The 22,904-nt window shown below is 39.5% G+C and overlaps 1 pseudogene; it reads right to left on the bottom strand.

Moving 5' to 3' along the window:
• Nucleotides 1-16,814: 16,814 nt before the first annotated feature.
• Nucleotides 16,815-18,558, bottom strand: LOC148758408 (large ribosomal subunit protein uL6 pseudogene; annotated as a pseudogene).
• Between the last annotated feature and the right edge of the window lie 4,346 nt (nucleotides 18,559-22,904).

Here is a 22,904-nt window from a genome sequence, read left to right as displayed (position 1 = left end):
AAACATAAGGAAATTAAAGCAAAATACCCCTTGATCATTCACCAATTCATGAACTTTTGGTATATTTCTTCTAGGTATTGTGTTTATTATTATTAGCTTGTTTTAATTTAAACAAACAAATAAATATAGCATTTAAAATGCTATTTTAATGCTTCTTTTAAAATTTAATATTATTTCATAATCATTTTCCTATGTTCTTTCTTACAGTCATTATAGAGCTTGGACAATATCCCAACATATAGACATGTGTACCATGGACTCTTTAACTTTCTCTCTGCAGATAGACATATAGCTGGTTCCCAGTTTTTGCTATTATAAATAATGAATATTTTTATACAGATGTTTTTGTTTAAATTTAAATGATTTACTTAGGCAACATCAGAATTACTGGCTATAAGTTTTTTCAGGTACTCAATTCATTTTGCCAAGTTGATTTCCGAAGGAATGTATGACTTAAAATATCACGTTCACCACTCCACATACAATTATGAAGTACTTACTGTGTGCCACTCATTGTGTCAGGTTCGGGTGATGTAAGATAAACAAGACTCTGAGTTTTTGGAGCTTACAGCCTAGTTGTAGAGACAAATATGTTAATTGACAAGTGCTGCAAAGCATTATGGGGGTTCTGTATACACATGAACAGGAGTTGCTTTGGGCAGAGTAATGTGTCTACTCCATCACCTAACACGGAGTGATGTAAAGCAGACATTTAATAAATAGTTGTTCAAAGAAAGAGAGAGGGAGAAAGAACAGTTAAAGGAGTGACTGTTTAATTCACTGAGTGACTTGATCAGAAAAAGTTTCTTAGAGAAACCTGTGACTTGTAATTAGCATATCAATTATTCATTTAACAAGTATTTTTTGGCAGTGTGACAGGAACCATGCTAAGTGCTAAGGACATTGTCGTAGCTACTGTTCCTGTGGAATTTGCTGCCTGGCAAGGAAGACAGATAATAAACAAGCAATTAAAATAATGGAGGATATGGGTAATCTAAGAGTATATACGTAATAGGAGTGAGTCACTTAGTCTGGGGGTCAGTGGGGCCTTCCCATGGGGAGTGACAGTTAAAGCATGACTTGAAGGGTAAGTAAAAGTTAGTTAGAAAAAAGGGAAATTGAAAAATGGTTCCAGGCAGAGGCAGTCATATCATTCATCTATATGCAAATAAATGTTTTTCTAATGTTTGCAGTGGCTTAAAGACAGTTTATTTGCTTAGACATTTTCACATCACTGCACCCAGCAATGTGGTTTATATGGTTCTTGATTTTCTAAACCTTTTCTTTTATGAATAGCACAAAGGTAAGCTTTATCCTAGATCCTGTCCATATTCAAATTTAATGGGATCCTAATATAAAGGGTTTAATTGTGTTGCTTTAAAATCATCCTGTTTGATAAGTAATGTTATGTCCTTTCTATCGCTGAGGAAGCTGAGCCATAGCCACAATGGGCAGGTGATACATCAAAGAACCAGTCAGCCTACGTTACGCGTGCCCCTTAGCCTTTCTGACTCCTGTGGGACCATCCCAATAAGTCCAGATCGCTCATTTTGATGACCACCAAAAGGTAGACGGTACACAGAAAAAAGAAAAAAAAAGTGTATATCTATATGATTTATATATTTATGGAACCTCTATCTTTCTTGTTACTTAGAGATCACCTATGAACTAATGCTGTAGACCAGGGCCTGGAGTTCACTTAAACTGCACATCTCTGTTAAAATAACATTTTCATTCATCTGGAACTGAGAGGAAATGAGGTGTTTTATACAAGTATATTTCCATATAATTGAAATTTACCTCTTTAAGCACAACACATTTTACAAGTGCAAGTGTTCACAAACATAAATAATTCTAAAATAAATTGCACACTCTCTGTATTCTTAAACAGTGCTTCTAACCATCACTTAACGTGATTACTCAGTCTATGAGCACTGGCTGTTTTCTATTATTTGTTGGTCATTATGAATTATCGATGTATCTGGTCCTATGCTAGGGATTGGGGATAAAGTAAGCAAAATCCCTAACAGATAGAAATTTTATGTTTAGAAGGAAAAAACATACCTAAACAGCTAAGTTCCATATGTCCAATAAATATGCTGTGTTGTGGGAATTCAAAGCAGAGGCTGTTCCACAGGAGTCCAGGAAAGCTTCTCAGGTAAGATGATGGAAGCAGGCCTTGCTTGTAGGGGGAGAAAGGTGGTGTTGGTGACAGTGAGGTGGTGGATGGCAGGGCACTGTTTCTTGGGTTGAGAGGAGGGGAGGAGTATCCCAGCCAATGAAGTGCCATGAACAAAGCATAAGTTGTTTTTAGAGGACTGGGAATGTGCCAGGGTGTGAGCAGTGAAGTGGGAAGTAGCAGAGGTGAGACTGTAAGAGCAAATTGAGGCCAGCTTAGGAAGGGCCTAGGGTGCTTTGCAAAGGAGTTGAATCTGAGGTTTCTAATAGGGAATGGCATGATCTATATTGTTTTTGAGGAAGATTACTCAGGTAGAGCCTGAAAAAATGATGCGCAGAATGGTGGGGAGAGACAGGAAATAGAGAAGCAAGGTACGGCTCTGTTAAAACAACACAGAGGGATAGGCAGAGGGCTAATTGATCCGGAGAGGGTAAGAGGAAGACCTGGGTTTGAGGTAATAGCTAAAATGAGGTAGTAAACTATAGTTGAGAGCACAGACCTTTAGGGCACGTATGATCTGGTTCGGAGGCCATACCCCTTACTGCTGAAGGTCCTGGGGCAAACCACTCCACCTCTCTGTGTTTCCATTTAAAAGTCTGTAAAATGATTTTCTTAATACCTAACAGGATGACTACATAAGGAATTGAGATAATGAATGTTAAGTACATAGAACAAAGCAGGCAATTTGCTGTTTAGAGTTCTAAATGACCAAAGGCATGAAAGCATCCATTTTAACAGATTGGGTGGTTTTTGTGGGATGCCTCTCTCCTTGTTAGCTATGCATTCTTTGATGCCTTTTGATCATTCATTTGTTCAACAAATATGCATTGAGTGTCTACTATGTGCTAGGCGATGTCATTAGGCCTGTCCCTGCCGGGTCTAGCTTTCTCTGAAAACTAATTCTGTTGGCTGTGAGCTCAGAAATCAGAGAGCTAAACATGTTGTTAGTCTCCATAAATGTGTTGTTAGTATCCATAAAATAAGTGAGGCCCTTGAGGCCTACCCAATCACATAGACTGCTTGACTTTGGGACTGCCTTTTACGCTGCTCAGAGCACTTTCCCCCAGACTTCTGGGTTCTCATGTCTTCCCAGTCGCGAGAGAACTCTGTAGACACATGAGACCTTGCTCTCTGCACAGATGGTGGGGCCGTGCTGGGAGTGCTGCCGAATACAGCATAGTGGCTCACACTGCAGCATTACCCTAAGAAGAATGTCTTGCAAGCAGAGGGTGTTGGGAACTAGACTGTTAGCCAAGAGTCTGTGGAATCCACTCCTGGAGATGCCTGGGACGACAGACATTCTCCCAGGCTAGCTTACACACTGGAGCCACACATCATAAGAGAAGGGATGGCCCACCCCATGCCCCCGCCCTGGTCCCCTGTGAGTTCATGCTGTCTTCTGCCTTTGGGGGGAGATTGTAGCACACATGTCCACAATACATTACATCATCTCCCAAAGGCGAGGGCCACTCGTGAGTTTTTGCTGGCTAAGACCTCAGGGCAGGACTTGGTGTTCTTGATATAGAACATCTGTCTTGGGAGGCACAGTTGGGAAAGAATGAAGGATTTTCTGGGAGCCCGACTGGCTCACTGAGCAAAGGCCAGGAGGCGTTTGGTGAAGTAGTGGGAAGGCTGTGATATGTAAACATGATGGGAGTGCTTCTCTGGAGTGACTGGGAGTCTGCAGAAATGAATCACGGGCTCCTTTCTCCTCAGGCACAGGGAGAGAAGTAAATGCGTGTTTATTTGCTTGATTCAACAGGTAAACAGATATATATTACCCTCAGAGCATGAATGAATATCCATGGATATCATCTTTTCCCCTTTACAGTTGGTATTTGTACAAAATTAACTCTTTGTATAGATAGTTTTCTCCCATCATATGCCCCAATGTCCTAAAATCAGTTTACCTAGGGGCTATTTTCCCAATGATGCTGATAGCAATACAAAAAGCAAATGAATCCCTTTTGGCTCTCTGTATTTCTGTGGAGCTGGAGCAGTTTGTAATAGACTCCTATTCTCTAAAAGAAAAAGGAAGACACATGAGAATAGTATATTCAAACTAACCTAACAATGACAAGATTGGAGGAAAAAAATCAGAGGATAAGAGCTAGAACTAAGAGGAAAAGGTTAATAAAAAACTTAGTGGCCAGAAATTCTGTCTTGATATTACTAGCTTTGGAAGATCTGTGGCTGTTGGAGCTCAGCAGCTGGAAAGGAGAATAGAGGAATGATATGAAGAAGGCAGTTGGAAAAGGTTCTTCCTATGTCCCTGGATATCCCCAAACCCACCCCCAAGATAAGAGATCTGAAGTTGCAGTGATTTTTCTCCTTTAAATTTCCCAACTACAAGGTAGGCATGGCTGCTTGGGATCTATCTATCTATCTGTCTGTCTGTCTGTCTGTCTGTCTGTCTATCTATCATCCATCTATCATCATCATCTATCATCTGTCTGTCTATCTAATCTACATGTATACTGCTTAAATGTGCACAAGTGTGTGTGAGGTGTGGTCACTCTAGTTGTCTTAGGACAGCTAGATAACACTTAATCATCTTTCAATAATTAACTCAAATGAAACCCCTTCTTCCTCTCTGAGGCCTTTTCTGACTGCTCTCCCTGAAACCCACACCAGGTGGAATCGATCTCTTTGTGTCCTTACTTTACTCCATATATTCATACAAATTTTATCCTACCTAGGACTCTGACTCCCCATATAATTCCAGTCAGATTGTCTGAATTCTTTGTGTAACCAAGCACAGTCCCTGATACATAATAAAGAATGCAAATTGAATGAATTTAGGTAAGAGTATATGCAACTTACTATTTCCATTTATGCACTCATATACAAATAGAAAAGTATATCGTATGTTAGAGACACACAGATACACAAACTGCATGAGAGATATATTAGTGCTTTGAAAGTAGAGTCAAAGACATATATTTTAAGTCAGTATTTTTCAAGAAGATATTATGATTCAATTAATTTGGAACAGGTGGGAAGTTTTTTTTGTTTTATTTTTACACCCTCTAAATGACTCAAATGTGTTGCCAGAATTATAAACCACCATTTAAGAAGAATAAGGTTTATTTTGGTGAAGTCAAATTTATCAATCTTTTTTTCTTTTATGGATATTGATATTTGTGTTTCAAAATAGCTGCTTACACCAAAGTGAAAATATTCTCCTGTTATTTTTTTTCCTAGAAGTTTTATAGTTTGGCATTTACATTTAGGTATACAATCCATTTCAAATTAATTTTTGTGTATGGTGTGAAATAGGGATCCAGGCTCATTTACATACAATTATTTACACACAATCAGATGTTTCTACTATAAGTGTACAGTTCAAAGGTTTTTTGACAAATTTATGTACCCAGGTAACCACCACCACAATCAAGATGTCAAAATTTCCGTCACCAAAGTACTCTCTCTTACCATTAAATTACATAGGCATCTTTCTTAGAGGTCAATTGACTATATGTGTGTGGATCCACTTCTGGACATGCTGCTATGCTTCCTTACATGTCCATTTTAACACTACATTGGCTTGATTATAGGGGCTTTATAGTAAGACTTGAAATCAATCCTTAAATGTTATGTTGTTGTTGTTTTTCAAAATTGTTTTGATTATTCTGTTTCTTTGATATCCCTATACGTTTTACAATCAGCTTGTATTTTGATTGAAGTTGCACTGAATTTATGATTCAATTTCAGAACAATTGATATCTTAACAATATATCTTAACAATACTAACTCTTCTTATCCATGAACATGATATATTTCTCTGTTTATTTAGGTTTTCTTTAAATTTTTAAAGTAACATTTAATAGTTTTCAGTGTAGAAGTCCTTTCTACCTTTTATTAAATGTATTCTTATGCATTTAAATTTTTTTGGTACTATTATAAATAGACTTAACTTACTTTAATTAAAGTTTTTAATTTTGAGTTCATTGTAAATTTGCATGAAAAAGTAAAAAAAAAATGCTGAGGGATTCAATGTACCCTTTACCAAAGTTTCGTTTAGTGGTAACATCTTGCAAAACTATAGTACAATACGCCTTTTATTTCATTTTCTTGGCTTATTGCACTGGCTACAACTTACAGCATGACATTGAATAAAAGTAAAGAGAGTGGATATAGATTTTTCCCCCCAATCTTAGCAGAAGAGTATTCAGTTTTTCACATTAAGTATAATGTTAATGGTAGGTTTTGAAGTTAACATATTTTACAGCTCTGTTGTTTGGTGCATACTCATTTAGGATTGCTATGTCTTCTTGGTGGATTGATCCTTTTATCATTGCATAATGCCCCTCTCTACCTCTGGTGATTTTCCTTGTTCTAATGTCTACTTAACTGATGTTAATATGGCCCACTTCTGCTTTCCTTTGATTAGATTTTACATGGTGTATCTTATTCCATTCTTTACTTTCAACCTGGCTATATCATTGTATTTGAAGTGAGTTTCTTATAGACAGCAGAGTTAAGTCACATTTTTAAATTTGTTACATGGCAATAGATACCTAATGCAATTGATATAACGTCACTGTTTCTACCTTCCAAACCCAAAATAAAGCCACATGATTCTACAGACAATTAGGTGACCTTGGAGCATATGCTCAGTGCATGTACCTCTGTATAGCACATCTGCCACATCTCTCTGTATTCCACACTTAACAAAAGAGTTATCTTCCCAAGGCCTCCCCTAGATCCACACTGAAAATGTCTTAGGTATAACCTAGTTCTCAGAATGTAGGTGGTTGATCCAAGGAGGCACATACTACAAACTTTAAGGAAGTTCTCAATATTAAACTTCAGAGAGTTATGGTAAGAAGTGGAAGGTTGGTTGCAGTCTCTGTATAATTCATTATCCTTCTTGCTCTATATGCCGGTGTACGGCCTTACTGCCTTTAAGGGTATCCTTATGTGAAGTCTCCTTGGCTGATAAAAATGTTTTATATTGATCCCCTTCACTTTTTCTCAACACTTTCTCTTCACTCTCCCTCCTAGGAGTCCTTACCTTTCTTTTCACTCCCAAAGTCTTTGTCTGCCTTTTGTTTCTGGGCTATGGGCCTTCCTGCAGCCTTTTGTTGTCTTGAAAATCTTCAAGTTTCAGCATAGGACATGAGCTACAGCCATTTTTTCTACCCAATTTTAGGTTATAAAGACTTACCAGGCCTGAGATTGGAAAAAAGAAGACTAATTGTTTTCACTCCAGGTAGAAGGCTGTTGTCATTTTTCTGATTTTTTTTCCTTTTAAATTTCCACTAAAAGCATTAGATATCCTGCATAAATCATTTTTGGAACTTATTGTATTTTTCAAGTATCTGTCTCCTTCCTGAATTTCATTCCACCATCTAGCAATTTTCTACAGATTCAGCCTTGGAAGAGGCCATGCCCATCCTAACCTTGACTCTTCCCAATTCCTGTTTTGTTTCCTGTGTAGCAGAAGGTAGAGGCAATAGCAATTCAGCTTCACTTTTCTTCACTCTCTGTGTTTGGTACTTTTTCTTATCCTATGCTCTTTCGTAGGTTTTGTTAAACCATGCTAGACTTGACCTTGGTGTGTCACATCAATCTTCACCGTGGCCAAATAATTTAATCTCTGATCTCCTGAAAAGGAGTTTCAATGATCAAGAGGATGAGACTGAGGACATGTCATGAACTCCTGCACATTGCAAAAGAGAGGGTGAGTTTAAGAGACCCAGTGTGAGCCCCGAAAGGGACCTCAGAAAGTCATAGTTCTTGAATTTGTAGCTTAGAACCTGAAGTCTTGCCCTGCCCAGAAAAATGCCCCATTTTGCTCATTTCACCCTTGGAGTATAAGCTTCAAATGACGGGACAAATTCTTACAATTCCAACCCTGTTGAAGCTGCTGCCTGAAATGGAATTGCCCAGAGTCCTGAGAAGCAGGACAGGCAGGGATAGCAACAGAGCAAGGCTGGGAGAGCCTCAACAACAGCCTCCTGGCTCTGCTTCCCCCATAGCCCCTCAGCTCCCTGGCCCTACTGTGCTCTCAGTCTCCTTTCCTTAATATTGAACCACGGGGTCTTTGGCCTTTGTGTTCTCCAGACCTCTAGCTTCTCACACCATGATCTCACTCCCCTAGGCTTCCCCAAATGTGGGACCTCGTTTCTGGCTTGGACTCAACAAACTATACTGAACCCATCTCATTTGCTGGCCCACCATCCCCTCCCCACCCAGATTCAGGATTCATATATGACACATCTTCCAACGGTATTGTGAGGCTAAAATGAGCTTAAAAGGTGTTCTTAGGGATGGAGGTAATTATAGGTGGTAGAGGTGGAGATAATTATAAGTGGTAGAAGTAGTGGTTGATAGGACTGTGTAAAGAGTAGCCATTAATCTTCAGAGGGAAAAGTCTTGGGCTCTCTAAATTCATTAGCTCAGAACCAGTGGCGTGGATACAAACTCTTTCCCTGGGTTTGTAGTACAGGAGACTAAAGGTCCTAGGAACCCAACTCTAACACACAGTCACAAGTCTGTGTCTATAGCTCTCTAGTAGTCATTTAAACTGTTTCTGCTTATTCAGCAAGGCACATTTACTGGGGATTAGGAGAACCCATAAAACATTGCACTCTATTCAAAGTCTTCTTCAGATAAACCCGCTGAAGCTTTGTAGTATCCATCTGCTAAGGCTTTTTCATTACCCCTTATCTTGGCAAAGTGCCTCTGTGTGTGTGTGTGTGTGTGTGTGTGTGTGTGTGTGTGTGTGTGTGTCTGCGTGTGCGTGCATGCACTATTTTTTTTTTTTAAGGTTTTGACAGATCTAAAGATCAACCCATTCCACAAGAGGTGGATAGGGAATATTTTTATTTTGGGATCATCACTACAGGATATTCAGACATCCATTTGTAGTTCTATCATTTTCTAATAGTGTGGTGTACTGGGAAGGTCACTGGGCTGAAATTTAGAGACCTCATTTCTTACAGCGCTCTGTCACCAACTAATTATAGGTTATAAAGACTTACCAGAGGCAAGTCATTCACCTTTCCAGGTCTTGGATTCCTCATGTATAAAGTGCAAGCTCTACGCTACGCTTCTAAAAGTTAAAACTTCAACTCTATCTCAGTTTTCAGTTAAAGACTCAAATACAATGCTTCCCCAACTTCCAGTAGCACCTGAGGACTGTCTTTGGGGGACAGTAAGAGCTTGAAAAGAAAATTAAACCAGGATTCTTTTTCAACATGATCCAGGAATACTTGTTAACCAGTCTTGTTTTCTGCACTGTGTACTGTGTGTGTGTGTGTGTGTGTGTGCGTGTGTGTGCGCGCGCGCGCGCGCACATACCTGAGTTCAGAAATTTATGTGAACATGAACTCAGAAGACTATTTTTTAGAAGTGAGAGTGTGTTTAGAAATCATCAAATTATGTGTTTTTCAAATTCTTTATAATCCTTTCTTCAAAGAAATTTTATTCAGACTCTGAACACTTATAAAAGACAAAAATCGAACTCCAGCTACGGAAGCCCAGAGCCCCATCTGCTTCTTGGTTCTTCTCCTCTTCCCACCTGCCTCTCACTGGGACCTCAAAGGCTTTCCCTGGAACCCAAAGCTGCTGGGTAGCCGGCTGAATAGCTCACAGGGAAGGAAACTGAGGCTCAGAGAAGCAAGGACTTGCTCAGGGTCATATGCTAACTGGTGGGAACACTGGGGCTTTTGAATGCCTATCCAGGGATCTTTGAACACACCATATTATAATTCCTTTTATCACCATTATCATAAACAGGTGCATAATTGGAAGTGTGCAAATATCACCATGAAGAAAAGCTCTCTGAGGATGGTGGTACTTTTAAAATTCAACAGCAGCCAAAACAGCATCTGTATTAAGATTCAGGAAGTTCTGGGCTTATTATCCTCTGGCTCAATACACAGATTATTCTTTTTTTGAAAACAAGTACAACCTTATTTCTAAAGTGCTTTTTAAACTGAGCTATTTTAAAAGTCTTGTTTAAAAGTTCATTTCATATATAATTAAAGAAACGAAATAGTACAAGAAGAGGCAAGAAAAAAAAAATTTAACCTTTTCCACTCGTTCATTTGAGAAAATGTTCATGAAACCACAGCACCACTAACAAAGTTCACAAAATAGCACATAGAATGAGGGCTCCTCAGCATGGCTGTGGTGCACTGAACGTTTCTGGGAAAATCTGTATCAGTAATCATGACTGTATAGCTCCAGGGTCCAACTGTAGATTGCAAAATATTTTCCCCTTTGGACTTCAACTTGATAATAATTCAACAGTGTGACAACTCAGTAGGAAATGGACCTTGAACAAGAGTGATAGGTATCTTTAGCTTGGCTAGAGCTGCCCAGGAAGCCCGGTGGTGGATTAAGTAATCATATCCTATGGCCTTCCTCTTTCAGAAAAGAAACATTTGCGTCGTGCAACCCAAGCATATTTCATACAAAATCTTGTTCCCACTTTTCCTCTAAGCGGTATTTGGCAGTTTTTATCAGTTCTTAATATTTTGTTCTGGCTACAAATAAAACTCCCCTGTCCACTTTATAGGCAAGCTGAATCACAGACTATTAGAGGTCATCGAATCCACTCTGGTCAGGTCATTTCATAACAAAGGAGTCAGAGATAGAGGGAGGAAGTGACTTGACCAGTCACACAGCACGTCAATAGCAGAGCCAGTGCATGAGCTGAGTGGCTGTTACATCCATGGCTTTTCCACTACTTCATGCTACTTCTTTTAAATTAGCCAGAACACAGCAAGATGAGGTATTTTCTACACTGTTCACAGGTGTGGTATGTGCAGTCAGATAACAGAGATTTATGGAGCCCCTCCAATTTATTGAGTACCTAGGGAAACCCCTCAATAGGCTTACAGTCCAGAGAAGAAGACAGATGTTAAACAAATAAGACTAAATGATTAAGTACATAGTTAGTTGCAAGTGTGCAAACACTTCTGTGAAAATCAGCTGCTATGGGAGTGTTATCTACAGGGCGATAGGGGCTGTTTATGTCCAGAGTAGAATTTAATTGGTCGATTCTGTGACTTAGGAGTTAAATATGTTGACACTTACCTTTGGTTATCTCTCAACAGTTGTTTATATAATGTGTGGATTACCTAAATTTGATTCTGCTCCTCTTTGTTTCTTATGCCTGAGGAGTTTACCTCTAGGAAGGTAGTTATTTCAGAAGAACTAAAGTTCTGGTACGAACAATCTTATTCTCCCACATAACTGCTTTGACAAATGGAGTCATGAAGTGGATGTTTGAATTATCTGAGTCGTGTGTGTGTGTGTGTGTGTGTGTGTGTGTACGCACACTCTCCAAGGCAGGGCATGTTGAATACTGGAATCCTGATATCCCAGGTACACAGTTCTTATATTCTTTACATTCATATTGAAACTAAAGGAGTGACTACACAGTTGAACACCAACCTCATTTTGAATATTAAATCCTCCTCCTTTTCATTCCACCAACATTTTAGCCTGCCTTTCCTACTGCAACTTCTGCAAATGCAGCCTCTACAGAGTGTGAAATCCTGCTATGAATCTTTTTTTTATGTGACTTTAATTTCTTGGGTTTTTTTAAAATTAGGTTCAGGTGTACAAAACAATGTAATAGTTAGACATTTATCATTTATACCCTTCACAAAGTGATAACCTCTCTTCCCCAATTTACTACCCCTGACATCACATACAGCCTTTACATTTCCACTGTCTCTATTCCTTATGCTGTATTCCACTTCTTGTGACACACACACACACACACACACACATATATGTATGTATGTATATATAATTATAGTTTACATTCATTATTACTCAGCTTCAGCTTCAGGTGTACAGTACAGTTATCAGGCATCTACACCATCCCTGAAGTGGTCTCTCTAATAAGACAAATATTTCAGAGATATAGAGGAAAAAGTTAAGGGTTGCTAGATGGGAGGGGGTAGGGATGATGGAGAAGGTGAGGAGATTAGAAAGCACAGTCGGTAACCACAAGATGGCCATAGGAATACGAAAGTCAGTTTGGGGAATATAATCAATAATGTTGTAAAGATTTTGTAAGGTATCCGATGGACACCTGCCATGAATCTTTGAAACAAGCTATCATGCCTAAATTTCTTGTCATTCCCGAAGTATATAAAGAAGCAATAGTTAAAGGGAATTTCTATACTCTGGGTTTCACATTGAAGAGTTAATCACAGGACATTTTTCTACTTTAAGAAGTTTTGATCTTAGGGTTGGGTTGGAGCTGGAGGAGCTCTGAGTTTGATCTGAGCTCCTATATATCTCTTCCTAGCTCACTTTCCACACTGGATTGCTCCCTTCCTCCTCCTTTTCCATCGAGTTTATGAGGTTCCTCTGAATCCCTTCCTCATTTTTCTCTTAGTCCCCAAGTTTGGTCAAGTTGTTTTCTTCTTCTGCAATGACTCCCTCCTGGCTTTTCCTGGCTTTCTCTATGGGTGAATCTTCATGGGTGGCCCTATTGCCTCTCTTTCCACTTGCTAGTCTTTTGTTCCCCTCTCCTACCCCTGCCCTAATCATGAAAGCTGTGCAAAAGCTGGAACCAGGCAATAGAAGAGGGGGAAAGCAAGGGTTCTTTTCTCAGCTTTTCCTTCCCCTGGCAGGGCAAGTGCCTCAGGGAGAGGGCGCTGAGCGTGCCTGGCAGAGGATGACATGTCCAAAGCAAGTTGGCTTTGAGTCAGCATTCATCTTTGGTCAGTGCTTTCTCTCAGTTGAGAAATTGGGCCAAGTTTGGCCAAAGGCCCATTCAAAGTCGAGTTCTGGAATATGTGTCTATTCCTCTTTTCCATCTACTTTCCCCAGAGAGCCCAGGAGGCCAGACAAGCTGTTCCCATACCGGGCTCTCATCAGGGTGGTTTGACATCACTTTTCCTCTCCAGGAAAAGAATTAGAGTTGAACTTTCCTTTAAACAGATCCAATATAGATTTAGAATTGGAGAATAACATCTCTTTCTACAAAACATTTTATCATGGAAATGTTTTCAGTAGAACACGCCTATGCTTCATTTAAAGCATGATTCAATATACAAATGCTTCTAAACTATTTCCAGGAATATATCCACTGTGAAAAGTAAGATACACTGTACAAGCAAGTCACTATGCAGCCAGGAGAAGATGAAACCAGCCTTGCCTGATCACCTTGCCCTTGTCCTGACCTACCTCCTACTGTCTCTATCTTTTCCTGTTTCTCCCATATGTCTGAGGGGTGGCTACAAAATGTAAGCAACTCATTGGAGTGTAGCAAAATAGGCATTCGATACATATTAAAATAACCTGACTTGATCAGACTGAGAAAGACAAACACCACATGATCTCACTTATATGTGGGATCTAAAGAACAGAATAAACGAGCAAACAAAACAGAAATAGACTCGGAGATACAGAGAAAAAATACTGATGGTTGCTAGATGGGAGAGGGGTTGAGGGATGGGGGAGAAGGCGAAGAGATTAGAAAGTGCAAATTGGTAGTCACAAAATAGTCATGGGGATGTGGAATACAGAATGGGGAATATAATCAATAAAGTTGCATAGATTATGCAGGGCACCAGATGGGTACTGGACTTACTGGGGGGAATCACTTCATAGACTGTGTAGATGCCTGACCACAGCACTGTACACCTGAAGCTGATGTAGAATAACATTGAATGACAACTATAATTTCATATATATAATGTATTAGATAGATAGATAGATAGATAGATAGATAGATAGATAGATAGATAGATAGATAGACAGATAGATAGATATGGTCACGGGATGTAAAGTACAGCATAGGGAATATAGTCAATGGTATAGTAACAGCTATATACAAAGTCAGAGGGATAGTAGACTGGGAGGGGGGTTATCACTTTGTGAGGGGGTATAAATGTCTAATCATTATGTAGTTTTATACACCTGAAATTAATAGTAAATAAAATAAAATAACCTGACTTGAATTATACATCCAAGTGAATATTGTCTTCTAACGAGGTCACATTTTAATTTATTGCAATGATGCTGTTACTTGAAACCCCATTTTAGAATTTATCTCTTTGAATTGCTTTGGAATTACCTCCAGATCCAGTTTATGAGCCCAAATTATAAACTCATAAAAAGACCTTAAAAATCATCTGGTTCACCCCCTGATTTTATAACTGAAGAAACAGCCTGTAGAGTTTGTGCATTTCTTTTTTTCTCCTACATCAAGATATTGGGGCAACCAGATGGCTCAGTTGGTTAGAGTGCGAGCTCTTAACAACAAGGTTGCCGGTTCAGTTCCTGCATGGGTTGGTGCGTTGTGCCCCCTGCAACTAAGATTGAAAACAGCAACTGGACTTGGAGCTGAGCTGCGCCCTCCACAACTAGATTGAAGGACAATGACTTGGAGCTGATGGACCCTGGAGAAACACACTGTTCCCCCAATATTCCCCAACAACAACAAAAAAACAAATTGTACGTCATTTCTTTGTAGCATAAACCAAAAACTGACAGCACTGTTCATCCATTGGTCATTTGATTAGTAGACTCAAATGTCCTTATTAAACCTGTAGACATTACAATATAAGAGCTACCGTTTACTAAAGACGGACTATGCCAACACCTGTGCAGTGACTTATCACAACAAAAGCATACACCAGCGATATTATAGTGTGCAATTTATGAATGACGTAAATGAACTTTGTAAATTAGAAATGACTTTCTCAGAACCACACAGTTAAGAGGTGGCAGTGTGGAACTTGGACCTAGGTCTCACAGCCTGTGTGAGTTTCGCAACTCTATGGTGCACTAAAGAAGGCTGAGAAGCTGTTTGTTTTCAGAATGTTAGGAATTGTCAGACATTATCATTATGAAAACTAAAAGAGCTTGCAACTTTAGACAATTTCCCACAACTCACACACATACCCACACATGCACACATGATTTACAAGAGGTTATACATGTTAGAGCTAGATGAAAAATTGAAGATAAACCCTTATTTTTTTAGTAAAGAGCCTGAGGACTATTGAGATCTCCAGCTTTGTCCTGAGCCCCATCAGTAAGTAGCCAGTGGTGGGCCAGGCGTCACATCTTCCATTTCAGGCCCAGCACTTCCTCCATCCCGCCCTGTTGAGGACGCCTGGCCGCACCCTCACACTCCAGGGCAACAACCTGGAGGTGTCTAGACTTCAGGACACCACCTCAACCCAGGCACCTCATAGAACCTCCTCGATAAATCATTCTCATGCAGTAGAAAAGTTTTTCCAAGACAACTCCTTTCAACAACACACCCAAATATTGCCTAACTTCTTCTAAAGCTGGTAGCTGCTACATCTAGCTCTTCCCATTGACATGATTAGAGCACAACAGCACTCACTCTGAGTAAGTATCATTCTGTAAAACTTTAACTACAGACTTCTATTTATTACACAAAAGGAGATGGAGAACAACACGAAAGGTCCGGAAATATCATGTTTCTAGCCATCTGCTTTTATGAATTGGGGCACTGAAGCAGGGAGCAGCTTGTCCAAGTCAAAGCAATTAGTTAAGAGCAGATTCAGAGCCTGAAGATAACTCTTTCCAACTCCCAGCTCACTGTTTTCTGCAACGCTACCAAGTCACCTCTCAGGCTTCATGTATCTGAGTAGAAAAGGTCTTTACTATCATGACTGGAATTCCTCTTGACAGCTATTAAAAATCAAGTCCACCCTGCAAGAGCAAGAAATTGTCGCCATGTAGGTGCTGCAGATAAGATTTTGCCTCTTCTGGGGTGTGAGCACAGCAGGGGCAGGCCTAACATGGCCAAGCAGATGAAAGTCACATTTTAGGGACAGGGCGATCACAATTTGCTGTCACAAACCACATTGTATAAGAAGAAAATTTTGGTGGCCCGAAGAGACATCAAATTCCATCCACCAAGTTTAGCCATGGGGTTTCTTTTCTCTAAGCTTAAATTAATAATCTGCCAGTTGATGTTCTATTTGTTGAGGCTCGATTCTGCGTGAAGCCTGAGCAAGCCACCAAGAGAAATAGTAAAGAAGAAAAGGGACTTTGTGTGCTTCAAGAGGTATAGAGTGACTTGTTTATGTTGTGCCGTGTCCTCTTCCAATGGACAGCCAGCTCACTGAGGGCCGGGACCACACCTGAGTCATGTGCGTACCCATCACCCAGCACAAGATGTGTGGATGGTTCACACTAAATATTCTCTGAATAAATAAGTAGCTGAATTTAACCTATGTTATAACAAAAGTGGAAGAGCAACATGGGGTGCTTCAAGTCTTTGCTCTAAATGTAATTGACCCTTGAACAATAAGGGTTTGAACTGCGCGAGTCCACTTACACGTAGATGGATTTTTTTCAGTAAATACGTACAGTATTGTAAATATGTTTTCTCTTCTTTATGATTATCTTAATATTTTTTCTTCTCTAGCTTATTGTATTGCAAGAATACTTTATATAATACATAGGACGTACAAAATACATTAACTGACTACTATGTTATCAGTAAGGCTTTGGTCAACAGTAGACTCTTAGTAGTTTTGGGGGAGTCAAAAGTTACGTGTGGATTTTTTTTTCAATACATGACTTTTATTGCACCCTTAAAATATCACAAACAAAGTCAAGATTCCTTCGATGTCTTGGTGCTTCTGTAGCTGGACAACTTACATCTTATTCATCATCTCACCGAACTGAAAAACTGTTCATTTTTCAGAAACATAGATACCACCCCAAATTTTCTGATATCCTTGTTTTTAACTGTTGTGGCTTGTTGAATCAAAGCAGCTGAATTTGATACAAGTTCAACATCGTTTCCTTCAAGAATTAACTCATCTTTCTGGGCTTGAGATACTGAACAAGCAACCCTGACCTCATCCGAACCCTGCGGATATGTTTTTCACCCAAGAAATTTCAGATTTCAACAAAAGAACCATTCTCCTGAATAATGACGTTGATGGGGAAGTGAGTACACACAGACCTCATCTTGTAACAGGAGCCCAAGGTAACACCCTTGATCATGTTCTGTACATGACTACAGATAATGCGGACAGTAGCCAGTTCCTTTCTATTTCCCCCACCATTTGTCAACCCGGAGCCTCTTCTTCTTTCCAAGGAGACTGAGTTCTACATTGATGTGATTGAAGTCCCTCCACAGTGTACCTCTGGGGCCCTTCACAGTAACTGTGTGTCCCTGCAGAGTGATGTCCACATTTTCTGGAATGTCCACAGTCTGATTCTGAGAATGGTCTTCATCCTCACAGTAGATTCAGCAAAGAGTACATGTGGATTTTTGACTGTGAGGGGAGTCAGCATCCCTAACCCCTACATCAAGGGTCAACTGTATAATACTGATAACAATTGCGATTGGAAGTGAAAAGAAAGAAGTAGGCAAGATCTTTTTGGAAATGTAGGAGCTCAACTGGGCCCAGAAAGATGGCTTCAGTTTGGTCAGTATTAGAAGCAAAGGTGGCTATATTTCAGGCAGAAAAAAATAATAGGAGCAAATAAACATAAATGGAAATTAATGGAGTGGTAGAGAAAGCTTGAATACTCCATCTGGCTGTCCTAGACAGTTTCCTTCAAATCAGTCTGTTCCAAAATGAATGCTTCATTTCCTCCCAAACCATTCCCTGCCCTAGTCCGTAACTATAGTCTAAGCCAGAAACCCAGAGATTCTTTCTCTTTCCATCCCAATTAATCAGTCATTAAGTTGAAATATTTCTGCCTTACAAATGTTTCTCAGTTCTATTTCCTTCTCCCCATGTGAACATTCATAGCCATAGCTTAAACTGGCATTGCTGTCACTTTGTTACACTTCTCTAACAGATCTCCCTGCCTCCAGACTGGTCCTGCCCAATTTTCTGTACAGCAATTTGCTTATTGAGACCTTTGCTCATTCCAAAAATATTATACAAATTACTATACACAAGAGATAATGCATTGTAGAAACATATGTATATATATTCTTCATACAGAGGATGCCAAAAAATGTATACACATTTTAAGAAAGGAAAAAAACTGTATAAAAATTGTAATACTCAATATATACCAATAACAAAAGATGAATACAAGTCACATTTGGTTTCTACTATTACAAGAGGTGCTCAAAGTGGTTACCATCAGCGTCCAGACACTTCTGATTACGGCGAACTACTGCTTGAGCTACGGTGAACAAAGTGTCCACTTGTATCACTGTGCATGCCCTTTCAATTTCTTCCTAAAATACCGCCAGTGTAGCTAGTTTTCTATGGTACACCACATCCTTTAAGGTCCCCCATAGGTAGAAGTCAAAGGGTGTTAAGTTGGAGGTTCTGCTGCATACTCACGCCTCCATTGTCATTGTATCCCACAACGTTCTCCAATTTCAAATACCACTTCAAAATAATCCTGCACTCCACGATTGACAACCGTGTTTCTGCCATTTTCTTTGACTGTCCTGCCTGTCGCATGGTGACGCTAGCATTCGTTTGATTAACGCCATCTTTTGAGCGAATGTCGTACTACATATTGCTACTGTAATTCAATTCAACTTCGAAAAGTAATACATAGCTAACATCTCTTAAACTGCATATACATTTTTTTGGTACCCTGGTATATGTGTGTGGATATGTATGTGGATGTGTAAATACTATATAGGGAAAAGAGAAAATAAAGATGGAATAAGACAAGGCCAACTAAAAATTTAGGACACAAATGTATACTGTAAAGTTTTACATTGTGGCTATTTTATGAAACACTAGTATATGTTAAATAAACTTTATTTCTTGGTCTTTCACTATTTAAATGATGATTTTGAAAGATTAAACTTGTACTGTTTGTGTTGTGTGGTCCATGGACCAATATTGCCTATAATAAAAATTTTATGGTAAAAAAGGCAATATTGTTCCATATACCACACAACACCATATAAATATACTAGTTCATATACTAGAACTTCAGCTCTAATGTCCTAATAGCCAAAAAAATGAAGAGAATACCATTGAGTTACCAAATTTGCATTGTCAATAAGATTTCTAAAAACTCATGCTCTCTGGTAAGGAAAAGCAAAACATTTTTAGCAATAAACTATGAAAAGAATGTTTCTCTAGAGGCCTATGAAAGGAGACATTGCCTGATGGAGTAGACAAGACCTCCGGAACATCCTTAAAGCAAACATGACAGCAATTTTCATGTTAAAAAATGTTTTCTCTTTTGCAAACTGAGGGTTTAACTGAAAAATAATGCAAAAATTTTAAGTACAATTTTACAGTGGATTTAAGACCAATTCAAACCAAGCCTGCTGCTCTGTGATGGCCCCTCTTGATCTAGGGCCAGGAAACAGGGGGATCTAATTATTGGAGAATTGTATGAATGGCAAACGCTTTAGGAGATACTTTATAAATATTAGTTTGTACAATTGACTTCATGTTAAAAGTTCAGCTTACGCTAAAGAAAATGAAAAGAACTACTATATTCCATGTTACCTAAGCTATTTAAAAAAGACTAGGAAAAAAATACACCAATATGCTAATAGTGATACTCTGGGTGCTGGGTGTGTATGAGGTTAGACAATTAAGTTCACGAACTCATCCTAGAAAAAGTGTTACATACCTCATTGCTAAATATCACTACAGTCACCTTCAAAGTACTCCCCTTGGGAACCTATGCACCCATGCCAGCACCTAGTCCACCCTTCAAAGAAATTTTGGAACTGTTTTTCTAGAATGGCCATCAGAGCTGTCGTATTAGCCTTGATGCCCTGATTGTCATCAAAATGTCTTCCTTTCAATATTTTCTTTCCCTTCAGGTAAAGAAAGAAGTCACTGGGGGCCAGATCAGGTGAGTAGGGAGGGTGTTCCAATACAGTTATTTGTTTACTGGCTAAAAATTCCCTCACAGACAGTGCTGTGTGAGCTGGTGCATTGTCGTGATGCAAAAGCCATGAACTGCTGGAGAAAAGTTCAGGTGTAACGTTTTCAGGCAGCCTTTCCAGCACTCCCAAATAGTAAACTTGGTTAACTGTGTGTCCAGTTAGTGCAAATTCATAATGAATAATCCTCTGATATCAAAAAAAAGATTAGCAGTGTGAAGGACATAAATGATAAACGTCTAAATACTGCTTTGTCTTGTGCACCTGAAACTAATAACATTTTTTAAAAAAAAAAGATGAGCAAATCGTCACAACAAGTTTGTGAACTTGATTGTCAGACTTCGTATGTAAGTTTTTTTATTATTGTTATAGCTTTCTGTACATTTTAACATAATTACTTTGGCTTCTATTTGAGAATAGACTGTGGGGGTGGGGATGAGAGGAGGGAAGGGCAGAAAGAGTGAACCCAGTTAGGAAGTATCTTATTGGCTCCATTTTCAGAGACATAGGAAATGGATATGAAATAAATTTTAAAACAATGACAACAGAGTACCATATACTTGTAATCTCAGCTATTTTTAAATGTGGATAGAAAAAGGACTGGAAGAATGTGTTCCAAAATTTTGTTAATGGTTACCTCTGCATGAAGAGTTTGTGTGTAACTTTTTGTTATGATTGATTATGCTTGGTATACTTCCCAAGTTTCTACAATGCACATGTGTTAATTTTATCCTTTAAAAGAATGAGAAAATCGTTTTCCTCAGAAGACAATTCTGGGACTGTTCTAACATAATAGGGGAGAATGATTTATCCAAAACTTACCATGTTACTCCTGAAAATAAAAAAAATCCATTCAGTGACTTCCCATTGTCTGTGGAATAAAAACAGGTTCCTTAGCATGAGTTATGGGTCCCTTTATGACCCTTGTCTACTTCAACTCCTCATTTCTTGCTTTATCCTTTTGGCACCACAAAGCTCCCCATAGCTCTTCAAATACGCCATGCTCTTCAGTGCTTCAAGCCTTTATTCATGCTCTGCTCTTGTCCTAGAACACCTTCCCTTGCCTTTCTTCCTCCTCCTGTGAAAGCACATCTCACTTAGCCTTCCTGATTCAGCTTCCTAGAGAAAGTCCCCTTCTCCAGAAAGTCTTCTTGAACCCCTCAGGTTAGCCTCTATGCATAACACCTTTTGTCACCCCTATCATGCTGGATTTAAATTCTGTCTACCTGTCTGTCTTCCTCCAAGTGAACCATCTGTATCACTCATCTTTGTTTATCCTGGCATGAACACTGTTGAATGTTACTGAGGTTTTCCATAATCTTTCTCGCAAAGTAGGTTATAAGAAGATCAAAGGCACGGTTCTCTCAAGTTCTTTACTTTTTTCTTTGCAACAAAGGAAATGAATGTTTATTGAGCGACCACTTTATGCTAGACACTATAACCTTCAGGGATGGCGTTTTCATTCTGAGTACCTGAGCTTTCCATTTCATCAGACCCGTACTCTCCAGGGGAGTCCATCTTTTTTCTGCACAGGAAGAATCCTGATACTGGAAAATCACTGAGCTTTGGTGATTGAGTTTTAGTGCAGGCACTCACAAAGATCTCTCAAACTTAATCACCAAAGCTCCAAGGGAACTTGGTTGGAAGTTCCCTTCTTGAATGCTAAACCTTTAATCTTTTGGAGATAAGTGTGGAATAATTCAAAAGCACCTTTCATTCATCTCTTAGAGATTGATTAAGTACGTATCAGTGCCAAGCAAGTTAGTGCAGGGAAGGCAAAAATTCAAATAAACAAATAACCAAAAGACTGCCTTGATTTGAAAGGGTGACAAATGAATTGATAATTACAAGTCTAGGTGATGGTGGGGGTGCTCTTAGTGTGTTACTTGGAACCACATAAGTGGCACCTAGCTCAGGCTGAGGGGCAGGGCGTGGAAGCAGGGACTTGGAGATTTCCTAGAGGAAATAAAGTCTGAGCTGAACCATTTGTTTTTCTCCCCTTCTCTTATTTATTTATTTATTTATTTATTTATTTATTATTTTCCTAGACTTCTCAATATTGATTTCCTTCCACAAGCATATTTGTACAAACCTACAGCTTCCCTCCTTTGAAAGAATTCCTTACTAAAAGAAGTAAGGAAGGAAAGAAGGGAGGAAGGGTTAGAGGAAGGGCAGGGAGGGAGGGAAGGAGGGAACCTATGGCAGACTCTGTTGGGTCCCTGTCTATGTATCCTTGGTTCCCACAGTTCCCTTGCACACTAGCAATTCTGCAAGCACCTGCAGTCTCTCTCCTTTATAGCCTTTTCTGGCTAAGGGAGTCTTCTGGCCTGTACACAGAGCAAGGCTGGAAGTGCCCGGGAGCTGAAATAACCCTTCGCCAATGACAGAGAAGAGCTGGTGGACCAGTATCCCAGCTGTCTTGTCTCTAGAGAGATAGAGTTCTGGATGCATCCTATACTATCCCCCAGATGTCCTCAGCAAGATTGAGCCCTAGCCCACAGCAGTAACTGCCCAACATACCCTATTTTGGCTTCCCTCCCGGTCCCCTACTTGTACTCCCTGGGATCACCTCCCAAATCAACTCTTTCCACTCAAATGCCAGTCTCAGGTTTGGCTTTCAGCTGAAGGTAAAGCATGTGCACACACTTGCCTCATTCCTGGGGTCCAACTCAGGTGTGCACCATAGGTACGATTGTTCCCATGTCGACATAAAAATTAAATTTTTGTTCTTCAGTGAAACTCACGCAGTTGCAAATGCTTTGAAGAGTTAGGAGACTTTTTTGAAACTCAAGGTCATTGACATGTTCACATGCAGAGGGGTTCTTCTGGGGACACGGATGCTGGTGCGGGTCAAGGTGGCCTTTTCCCCCTGTTCTGCTGACTTTCACTGTGGGGGGCAGACTCAGACAGCTGCTGTCC

This window comes from Rhinolophus sinicus, chromosome 4 (genome assembly GCF_057876585.1).
Source record: "Rhinolophus sinicus isolate RSI-liver-muscle chromosome 4, RSI-T2T, whole genome shotgun sequence".
Taxonomy (NCBI): domain Eukaryota; kingdom Metazoa; phylum Chordata; class Mammalia; order Chiroptera; family Rhinolophidae; genus Rhinolophus; species Rhinolophus sinicus.
The sequence above is the reverse complement of the archived record's forward strand: the minus strand, read 5'-3'. Positions and strand labels throughout refer to the sequence as shown.